This window comes from Phascolarctos cinereus, unplaced genomic scaffold (genome assembly GCF_003287225.1).
Source record: "Phascolarctos cinereus isolate Bilbo 61053 unplaced genomic scaffold, phaCin_HiC Scaffold_2;HRSCAF=192, whole genome shotgun sequence".
NCBI classification, from domain to species: domain Eukaryota; kingdom Metazoa; phylum Chordata; class Mammalia; order Diprotodontia; family Phascolarctidae; genus Phascolarctos; species Phascolarctos cinereus.
This window is the reverse complement of record NW_027555625.1, coordinates 178178835-178191283: the sequence shown is the minus strand read 5'-3', so window position 1 is coordinate 178191283 and position 12449 is coordinate 178178835.

The following is a 12449-nucleotide window of genomic DNA, read 5'->3' as shown; positions in this document are numbered from 1 at the left end:
TTCAATATTAGGAAAACTATCAGCATAATTGAGCATATCAACACCAAAACCAACAGAAACCACATGATCATCTCAATAGATGCAGAAAAAGCTTTTGACAAAATACAACACCCATTCCTATTAAAAACTAGAAAGCATAGGTATAAATGGAGTCTTCCTTAAAATAATAAATAGCATCTATCTAAAACCTTCAGCAAGCATTATATGTAATGGGGACAGCTAGAAGCATTTCCAATAAGATCGGGGGTGAAACAAGGATGTCCATTATCACCACTGTTATTCAATATTGTACTGGAAACGTTAGCTTTAGCAATATGAGAAGAAAAAGAAATTGAAGGCATTAGAATAGGCAAAGAAGAAACAAAGCTATCACTCTTTGCAGATGACATGATGATATACTTAGAGAATCCTAGAGAATCAAGTAAAAAACTACTTGAAATAATAAACAACTTTAGCAAATTGCAGGCTATAAAATAAACCCACATAAATCATCAGCATTTCTATATATTACCAACAAAGCCCAACAGCAAGAGATAGAAAGAGAAATTCCATTTAAACTTACTGTAGACATTATAAAATATTTAGGGGTTTTCCTCCTGAAATAAACCCAGGAACTCTATGAATAGTTATGAAACACTTTTCACACAAATAAAATCAGATCTAAATAATTGGAAAAACATCAGCTGCTCATGGGTAGGCTGAGCTAATATAATAAAAATGACAATCCTACCTAAGCTAATTTACTTATTCAGTGCCATACCAATCAAACTACCAAAAAATTATTTTATAGAGTTAGAAAAAATAATAACAAGATTCATTTGGAAGAAAAAAGGTCCAGAATATCAAAGGAACTAATGAAAAGAAATGCAGGGGAAGGTGGCCTAGCAATTCCAGATCTTAAATTGTATTATAAAGCAGCAATCATCAAAACTGCTTGGTACTGGCTAAGAAATAGAGTGGTGGATCAGTGGAATAGGTTAAATATGCAAGACACAGTAGTCAATGACTATAGTAATCTATTATTTGATAAACCCAAAGACCCCAGCTTCTGGGACAAGAACCCACTCTTTGAAAAAACTGCTGGGAAAACTGGAAAAGAGTATGGCAGAAACTAGGCATAGACCCAAATCTCACACCATATACCAAAATAAAGTCAAAATGGGTTCATGATTTAGATATAAAGGCTGATACTGTCAGCAAACTGGGAGAAGAAGGAATAGTTTACCTATCAGATCTATGGAGAACAGAAGAATTCATGACCAAACAGGAGATAGAGAACATTATGAAAAGCAAAATGATAATTTTGATTACATTAAATTGAAAAGTTTTTGCACAAACAAAGCCAATGCAACTAAGATTAGAAGGAAGGTAGAAAATTGGGAAAGAATTTTTACAACCAGTCTCTCTGATAAGGGCCTCATTTCTAAAATATATAGAGAATTAAGACAAATTTATAAGACTACAAGCCATTCCCCATTGATAAATGGTCAAAGGATATGAACAGACAGTTCTCAGATGAAGAAATTAAAGCCATCTATAGTCATATGAAAAAATGCTCTAAATCGTTATTGATTAGAGAAATGCAAATCAAAACAACTCTGAGGTACCACATCACACCTATCAGATTGGCCAACATGACAAAACAGGAAAATGATAAATGTTGGAGAAGATGTGGGAAAATTGGAACACTAATACATTGTTGGTGGAGTTGTGAAATGATCCAACCATTTTGGAGAACAATTTGGAACTATGCCAAAGGGCTATAAAAATGTGCATACCTTTGGACCCAGCAATACCACTTCTAGGGCTGTATCCCAAAGAGATCATACAAATGGGAAAAGGACCCACATGTACAAAAATATTCATAGCAGCTCTTTTTGTGGTGGCAAAGAATTGGAAATTGAGAGGATGCCCATCAATTGGGGAATGGCTGAGCAAGTTGTGGTATATGAATGTAATGGAATACTATTGTGCTATAAGAAATGATGAACAGGCTGACTTCAGAAAAACCTGGAAAGACTTATATGGTCTGATGCTGAGTGAAGTGAGCAGAACCAAGAGAACGTTGTACACAATAAGCCACGTTGTGCGATGACTACTATTGATAAACTTAACCCTTGCCAGCAATACAAGGATCTAAGACATCTCCACAGGCCTCGTGATGGAAAATGCTATCTACATCCAAAGAAAGAACAATGGAAACAGAATCGCTATCATTTTTTTTTTTGTCTTCTGTTGAGTTTTGTTTCCCCTTTCTTATGGTTCCTCCTACTGGCTTTAATTTTTACTTAGAACTTCACTAATGTGAAAATATGTTTAATAGGAATGTAAATGTAAAGCCTATATCAGATTGTGCACTGTCTTGGGGAGGGTGGGGGGAAGGAAGGGGGAGAAAAATTTTCACCTCAAAAGCATATGAAGTGATTGTTGATAAATCAAAATGAATTAATAAAATTAAAAAAATATATAATGAGATACCTTCTCCTTCCTTATTCCATTCTCATCCCTCACATGTCCCTTTCTCCAATATTTTTCTTGAAAACCAGAGCTATTCAATCCTCATCTATACTTTTGAGTTTAGATATTGCGAGAGGATCCCTCTGTGGTATTAACCTGATTGCAAGAGCACAGGCAGGAGTCATTCAAGAGCCCAGACAGTTTAGTTGGTTGTCAGCTTGAAAGGGATGTTTGCATTTTAATTTAAGACTTTTCATTTGGGCTTGTTTCTCCTTTTCACAGCCCAGAAGTGTGGGGGTCAGCTGGAGAGGGAGATCTTCAGGCATCCCAGCCTTGAAAAGCCATCTCCTTTCAGCCAAGGAAAGCAAACATTGAAGGAAGGAAGTTGTTACATCAGGTCCGTTTTGAACTTCTGTTTTTCTGTATGTTTTATTTCTGTCAGGGATGAGAATGTCTTCCTTTGAAGCATCTATAAATCCTCTGTCCTACTCAATTCAGCATCTCTCTTACAATCCAGATGAAACTTAAGCACATCAAAATTATTATCTGGGCTGCCACGTAGTCCTCCAGGTATAGGAATACGCTTCTGCTTGTATTTGCACGTTTATGCATGCATGTTTATGTAGATACATCTATGCATATGGGAGGTGTGTGTTTAAAAATGGTGGGTTGATTCCAAGTTCCTACTCTTTGATTCCAGTTATTGGATCTCTGGTAGAAGAAGGGACTTTTGGACCCTGATTTCTAGTTTTTCTTTGCTGGTTTTTCAACAGTCTGATCAGTGAGGCTTCTGCCAATACTCTAGCCTTACCTTCTCTAGAGGGAAAAGCAGGGTGGGCAGCCTTGAGGTCAGAAAGAAATGAATCAGAATCCTACCTCTAATAAATATTAGCTTCATGACCAAGGGCAAATATCTCAGCCTTGCAGGCCTCATAGGCAGCTAAGACATCTTAGCTACTAAGCTAAGACATCTTAGCTACTTAGCTACACCAGAAAGAGGATTGGCTCTGGCATCAGAAGGCATGGAGTTTAGACCTCATCTCTGATGCTTACTAACCTAACTCACACGACTTTGGACAAGTCACTGAATGTCTCTGGACTGACAGTTCCTCATCTATAAAATGGGTTCCTTACAACTCTCAATCCAGGATCCTGTGGTCACAGTGACTTGCTGATCTTTAAGAGTGGAAGGAATTTCCCACAACAGGGGTTCCCTACAAGGCTGAAGTCAGAAGTGCTGACTGGAACAAAAAATGTCCAGAAGGTTGTCTGGATTAACAGCTGCATGACAGTAAAAACATTCATCTGGGAAAAAAAGACAGGGGAATAGAGCATTGTGTAATCATCTGGTGAATCCAAGACCACTAAGAATATACCATGTATGTGGAAATAAATAAAACAAACCAACACAGAGAGACCCTTAACATCCAGTGAAACATCAAAATAATGTCTTTGAGAGTACTTTAAGAAAGCCTAAAGTACTATACAAATATAAGGGAATAGCAACTAATCCTAGTATAAGAAATTTTATGGAGAAGATGTTAGGAAGATTTGAATTGAGGATACTATTCAAAGCATTAATACTTGTTCTTTATAAATTCCTTCTGCATCTCTAGGGATGATATTGTATGGTGGAAAGAGGACTGAACTCTCACTCAGGAGAACCAGGTTCTAATCCCAGCCCTAACAAAAATGAAACAGTACCTACTCTCTAGGAGGTGACATTCTATCAGGAGTATACCACATGTGGAATTCTAGTAAATATGAAATATATATATATGACAGTGAACACAAAGTATTTTGGAGGAAAATGAGAGAGATGTTTGCTTGGGGGAGGGGAAAAAGGAGCTTATCTAGGAAATGGCACTGAAATTGAACTTTGAAAAACAAGTAGGGATTCTAAGAAGCAGAGGCAAATGAGGGGGGCATTCCAGGCTCCTCTTGTGCGAAGTTATGGAGATGGAATATGGGACAGGCCAGTTTGGCTGGAATGTAGAATGCATGGTGCAGGGAGTGAAGAGAAAGTAACATGTAACACACCTTGAAAGTTAGGCTGGAGCTGGGTTGTAAACATCAAGCTTAGATGTTTATAATTTATCCAAGAAGCAATAGGAAGCCACTGAAACTTTTTGAGCAGAGAAATAATATAATCAGACTTATACTTTAGGAATATCACTTTAACTGGCAAGAAGATGGGCAGAAGATGGGAGAGCCTTGAGGCACAGAGATCCAAATAGAAAACCATTGTCAAACAATAAGCAAAAGGTGATGAGGACCTGAACTAGGGTGGTCAGTTGTGAGTGGAAAAGGAAGCATTCCAGAGATGTTGTGCAGGTAGAATTGACAAGTCCTGCCTTCCCCTATGGACCATTCCTCTTGCAGTCAGGAAAAATGGGCTATCTTCATAAAGAAGTATATGTGATAGGGGGCAGCTAGGTGGTGCAGTGGATAGAACAATGGCTCTGGAGTCAAGAGGACCTGAGTTCAGATCTGACCTCAGACACCTAACGCTCACTAGCTGTGTGACTCTGGGCAAATCATTTAACCCCAAATGCCTCACCAGGGAACAAAAAAACAAAAACAGCCAAAAAAAAGGTATATGTGATTGTAATATCTTAGGTTGGGCAATTTATTTATCAAATATCCTGGATTAATTCTCTGGGTTAATTTATAATATCCTGGATTGGTTCTCTGGGTCAAGTAGGTAATTGAACATGTAATTTGATTTGGGGGATATCAGAAAGGTTAAACCACACCCACAAACATTAACCCCAAAGGATTTCCCCACCACTAGAAATTCCATCATTAGAAAGAGTTGGTGCTTTAAGATCTTAGAATACTACCGAGAGAGGCAATAATTAATCATCATCATCATCATCATCATCATCATCATCATCATCATCATCATCATAGTTATGTAGCACTTTGAGAATTGAAAAGGACTTTATATATTTTCTCATTTAATTCTCCCAACAACCCTGTTAGGTGCTATTGTTATCCTCATTCTATAGATGAGGAGTCTAGGGCTTAGAGAGCACAAATGATTTGCCCAGGGTTACACAGCTAGTATATTTCAGAGGTAAGATTTGAATTCAGGTGTTCCAGACTCCAGGACCAGCACTCCATCCACTTCACCACCCTAACTGCCTCAAATGGAGTAGATACAATAAACTGATAACTGCAATTACTACCTCAATGTAAATGAGCTTATTACTTGTATGTTCTAGCAGCTTAGAGAAAGGCTCTACCAAAATGAGACTTCTGATGTGAACAGATGGAAAGGAAGATTTTACAGGACTCAGATGGGAAGTAGGAGGAGGCTACTTGACAGAAGGAAGATTGATTATTAAGGAGAGAAAAACAGAAAAGAAATCATAGCACCATGGAAAATCAAAATGGGAAAGGACCTCAGAGTTCATCCTTTTTTTAAAATCCTCTTTACAACACACCTAACCAGTGGTCATTCATTTGAAGGCCCCTTGTGAAGATGAACCCACTGTCTCCAAAGGCAGCCCATTCTACTCTGGTATAACTCTTAATTGTTGGGAGGTTCTTTCCTGACATCAAAGCTAAATTTGCCATCTGTAGCTCCTTGCTCTGCTCGCTAATGTAAGCAGAATGAGAATAAGCTTTCTTTTACATGGTTGGTCTTCTGATTGTTGAAGGCTTCTGGAATTTTCTCTTCTCCAGTTCCTTGTACTGATCCTCACATGACAGGACCATACAGCCACTGTTGCTTTCTTCTACACATGCTATGATTTGTCATTGTCTTTCCTGAAACAAGGCAGCCAAAACTGAATACAGCGTTCCAGGTATAGTGTGGCCAAGATGCAGTAGAGTAGGACTATTATCTCCTTAGTCCTGGGCATGCCTTTCTTAATGCTTTAGCATATTTTTGGCTACCTTGGACCTTGTTATTTAGCAAAACCTCAGCTGCTTTTCAGACAAACTATTATCTAGTTATGCCTCTTTCATCTTGCATTTGTGAAGTTGATATATTGAACTCAAGCGTAAGATGTTACATTTTAAAATAGTAAGTCATATTTATGTGGAGCTTTAGGGTTTATTAAGCACTATATAAGTACATTATCTCATTTTGGCCTCACAAACAATTCTGTGAGGTAGGAGCTTTCATTATATCCATTCTATAGATGAGAAAACTGAGGAACAAAGAGGTTAAGTGAGTAACTGATGTTTTTCCTCAATTTTAGATGAATGTCAGACTATGTCCAGATTACCTCTTCTCTCTCACAAAGTCTGGGAGGAAGTGTTCATTTCTGCTTCACAGTTCTATTCATTTTCACCCAACAATCACTCTCTCTGCATTACTAAGTAGGTCCAGAAAAAAAATATTTTCCCACTTTTTTATTGTTCTGGCTTTGCACAATTGAAATCATCACTTAGATAAAGTCAAAAAGCTATCTGTTTTTAGTAAAAACGGCTCTCCAGGAAATGTCAGAATAAATGACATTCTCCATTGCTACTATAGAGTGCCTATGTGTCAGGGCTGTGGTCTATTTCCTAAAACTCTTCATCTATTTTCTCTTTCTGTTTAGTGGTCAATACTCCAATGCCAGGAGTATGCTGGTAAATGTTTAATGATCTTTTTGCTTTTTGGAGGGAAGATAACTCCAGTATACATTCTTCAGTTTAATTTTCATTATTATTACGTTTTTAAATTGGACCATCAACAAAACGAATCAAGTCCTAATTTGTAGCATTTGCAAATATCTGAGATATAAATGCTCACACTGAGAATTTAATAATTATCACCAATTGGCTTAGAACTAGTTCTAGAACAACCATGCTGCAAAGATAAAAATCATTTATGCTTTTCCCTCTGTTTAACTTAATTTGGATACTTCTCATCATGCTTCTACCTTCTGCTTTCTAGACTTACTCACATGCATAAATCTGGTACCTTCAAAATTCCTTTCTACTTCTTCAATTCTTTATTTTTTTTCTCCCATTCTTTTTCCTATCTCAGGCTTTTTCTTAGAAATTCTTGGCAATCTGGTTTCTAACCACACAGAAAATTAATAGTTAACAGAAGATAAACAGCTCATATTTGCTTACTAGATAGGATTTTTAGAGTGTGTAGTTAACCTTCCATTATTTTATATGTGAGGAAACTGAGGGACAGAACAGTGAAGAATTTTGGCTGGATCAGGTGGTATTTAATGGAGCTAGAATTTAATTATGGTTTTTTTAACTCCAGGTGCAGTGATATTTTAGAAGGTTTATATCAAGAGCTACTTGATGTATTCTCAGTAACCAGAGAAGAAATGTTTTCTTTATGGCAACATAATGAAAAAAAATAAGCCATGAGTATTTATAAAATTTGAGGTCATTTAGTGTCTGGGCAATCAGCCCCATAGTGCTAGGAGACCCTGTGTCACTATGCCCAGGGTCCCAGTGCAACATTATTAATGTGTATCCAAAAATAATAGGCATGGGTCACCAAAAATGGCTCAAATATGCCCCTGTCTCCTGTTTTAAAGGGACAGGGAAGAGTGGCATACATTTTTGAAAGATGTATATCAAAAATGTTTAAATAAAACCCTTAAGTGAAATTTATTGACCTGGAAAATCCACTTATTTGAAATACTTCATTCCCTAATAACAATAGGAAATATGTTATTAAAGTATTTTATTTTATGTAGATAATATATTTAGGCGTATGTGTGTGTGTGTGTGTGTGTGTGTGTGTGTGTGTGTGTGTGTGTGCGTGTGTGTGTAGAAGAGTTATATCTGTGTTTGGAGTTCAGTACTATGAAATATCAATTAATGCTGGTTATAGAGGACTCCCTGAGAGAGCAAAGGGAGAAACTTGCAAGAGAATAGAAGAAAAAGAGAAAAGCACAGAAATATGACACCATCAGGGAGAGATATTCATGATATACTGTGAAGAATGCCATACCAAAAAGTTCTATACCTCTTGAGACTTCAGAACTGACCAAAGTATATTCAGGCTGGTCTCAACATCTGTGATAAAGGCAGATGGATAGAATAGACCTTGACAAGGAAGCCTGAAAACAGTAGAAATTGAAACAGCTTGTGAACTAATCTTGAGGTAACCAGTACTATTTACCTTGGGCTGAGACACAGGTCACCCAATTTTGTTGCTATAAATGCTTATCCAACATTCCTCTAGAAGCAATCATTTTGAGAATGATTTTAGAAACACTCTTGTTTGATTTTATGCTTTGTTTTGTACCTCCCTTTTGAGTTGGTTACCACCAACTCAAAATCACAATTAATGTTGACTCTTCTGCCATTTCTTTAACCAGGCTAAAAAACAGGATGAATCAGTTCAGAGTAGAGAACATTTACTTGGGGGATAAAAGGTCAGGTGCATATAGCAAAAGATCTAATCAAATGAGAGTGTTCTGAAACCCATTCCCATAATGAATACTTTTAAAAGAGCATTATTAAAACACCTATAGCAACAAGTATAGCAACAGCATTAGGAGGAGGAAAGGAAGGAAAAGATTTATGTGAAAGAAACTACAATTGAATTTCTTCTATCACCTTGTCTGACTCCATTTCCCTTCTTCCTAAACTTTATTTGTAGGGTCCATAGCAACATCACCACTCTACTCAGGCCAAATGGTTCCTTAATTCATATCCTTAGAAGACCCAAATCTAACACCTGCTTCCACACCATCCCTTTCTTTCCCTATCAGTTGAACTTTCCAGAAAGGAAAACACCTCATACCACCCAGCCACTCAGCTTATTATCTGTCTTATCAGGACACATCTCAGGAAGAAGTCTGAGTGGCTAGCAAAAGCCACACATTTTGGATAAGAGAGACAAATTGCAGGGTGGGTGTAGGTAAATATTCATCTTCCTCCAGCCAGGTAGAAATGGTCAAATAATCAACTTTAGCTCACGGAAATGTTAGCTGACTGGACACTTTGTTGCCTTGCTAAAATACACTCTCAGTAAGTGACCCATCACATTATCAACTTGCTTCTGTTCATCTTGGCAGAAAAATAGATTTCAGGATGTGTGTGTGTGTGTGTGTGTGTGTGTGTGTGTGTGTGTGTATTTTAAGTGATGACTTAATTTAAATAGCAAGAGTACATATATTAATGTTCCTGGAAATGCAATATACAATTAGAAGGATCACTAGATCCTTAGGAAAATTAGGATATGCTAAGTAATCAGTTTTTTTTTAATATGCAAATTCTGGCCATAAAAATAGCTAAGCATTCCTATGACTCTGGAGTTTGGTTTTTGAATGAGGTCAATGATAATTATGTAGCAGTAAGTTGTGTCTATCCTTTGACTGAGTAACTCAATTGTGGATAGCCTTGTGGCCCATTTCTAGTTTAAAACACTAATATGATAATTGCATTTAAAAACTATTTTAATGATGCTAAAGTTATTCATTCACCTCATGGCAAAAGCCACCCTTCTGCAAATACATATGTTTGTCCCCAGTCTGGCTGGGGCCAAAGGAAGAGAAGCAAATTTGATTTAGATGTGCTACTTTTCCATGCTAATGTTATCTGAGAAGAGACAATGGCCTAGAGAGGTGACTTACTGAAGGAGGGGGTGGGGATCTTAGAAGGCAGGTTGGAAGTCCGTGAAGGTGACTCTTGGTGGATGGAAGGTAGGTAGACAGAAACTGGAAGAAATAGTAGATGGTTTTTAATAGAATTGAGAGAAAGGGGAAGATCTGAATGAATGAAATGATTCAGATTAGATAGGCAAGAGAAATCAGACAGTGAGAAAATCATTAAAAATGGAAAGAGATGAACATGGTTTTTAAAAAGTCATGAAAAAGCAGGAAATAATCTGTAATGTCAGAACAGATGAAAAGCCAATTCAAGGAATTTCCATAGGCAAATTAAATTGAATTTCAAGTTAATTTAAGAAAAATTTCAACCTAAACTAAGGTATACTAAAAAGCAAAAAGACTTTTTTTTTTTGGTCTCAGATACAAGGTGGCACTCAAAGAAATAATTGTTATTTTTTTCTTTTTATTAAGCAAGTAAAAATAGCAATAAAATGATCAAAAGTCAAATCTTTGAGAAAATTTTTTTTTAACTTTGGAGGGAAAATTCCATGTGGAATGCAGGAATGAATGATTCAGTAAATTGACCTATGACCTTCCTGCCTTTGACTCTGTTAAAAATTTTCTCCACTTCCTCAATTACTTTCATCAGGTAACAGGAACTGCTTAGTACCTTATTTTGAATTCTGTATGTTATGGGGATACTACTTTTTTTAATATTTAAGACTCAGGGCCATTCCACCTGCAAATTTTAATTAACCAAAATTGTTTTCTGTTAATATTAACCTCAACTGACCAAAACCTGTCCCACAGAAGTGAAAATTTATGTAAAGTCTTGAACATTCCTCAGGTTAGAAGCCAAAGGAAGAATCTCTACTGTCCCTAACTCTTTGGTAACATATAAGTCTCTCTCCTCAATTAATCTGTTTATGAACCTTTTAAATATAATTTTACCTGTAACCTGACTTAATTTATCTATGATGTTTACCTGATAAAGTTTGATTACTTAAGAGGTATATGAGATTATGACTATTTAACTAAATTTGTTCAACTTTATGACATTGAAGGCAACATTAAGATTATGGATCTATCTCTCCTTTAACTCTTATGGCCTAAGAGGAATATACAAGATTATGTGAGAGATGATCTCTCAGAAGTGAAGCCTCCTCAAAGGGTCATCAGTTCTTGTTAATGGTTCTGGTATTGTTGCTTTTGAGTGGTACAAGTGTCCCAACACTAAGTGAAGACCCCCCAGAATACAAGACCCCCTCCCCTAGCCTTCTCCCTCCCCTACTCTTAGATAGTGTTAGCAGAAATTCCTGAGCCATAAGAGCATTCTGTCTATCTCATCCTCTAGCTAGTTATATGACCTTGGGTAAAAGGCTGCTGAAACTGTGAGGCCCTGAAAAGGGGAATATGCTAACATAATTTCTATACCTCTTTGTTCTCTCTGTTCCTAGGGTAGTTTTTACACAAATAGATTGTACACCTGAGGCTCAGCCAATGAGCCGACAGGAAGGGGTTAGGGTGGGCTGATGCATTACGGTCTGTATAATCTTGCCCTAAACATAGAGCACTCACACTCTTGGGGCAGCTTAGACAGCACAGGGGTGCCCTTTCTTGAGAAAGTCAATGAAGAGATTCTTCCTTTTTGCAAACTTCTGTCAAGACTCTGGTTTTTAATTTGGGTAGGTGGTCTCTGTCCCACACAATTGTAATTAGTAAAACTTTTTTTTCTGTCATTGACATAATTTTGTCTGTAAGAAGGCTTGTTAGAATCCTAAACATGGTTTGGATTTTCTCTGAGGCTTGAATCAATGCATAAGCATAATAATAAAACTTCAGTTTTTACTTCTATAATTTCTGCCTCATGGCAAATATATTCTGACAGCAGTATTTTACCTACATCATGGCCTCATAGAGGCAATATTTCTACCATAACATATTATACATGATACCTTACTTATCTCATGTTTAGGGTTAGTTGGACTTCATATATTTTTTTCTAGCATTACATACATCACTTTTTGAAGGGTACTTCATGTGTGTGTAGGGGAGAGGGGAGATTGGTAGATCTACAGTTTCACTGGTATAATAAACTTCCAGCAAAGTCCTCCTTCTACTAAAAGTAGATTATCAACCTCTAGTCCAGAGGCATCAAACATATGGCCACAACATATCCAAATGTAGTCAAAAATAGATTAAAAAAAGTAATTGGGAAATATTTAACAAAATAAATAAAAATACAATAATACATAGATAATGTTAATATGTGTTTTTAAGTCAATAGCAGCTACAGGGTTATGTATCCTTATGTATGTTTCAGTGATCCCTCCTTCCTATTTGAATTTGACAACACTGCTCTAATTCAATTTCAGTCATACCAAATTGTCTGGAGCACTAAGAACACAAGTGATTTGCACAGGGTGAAATAGCCCATATTTTAGGGTCCTGATTTGAACCTCATTT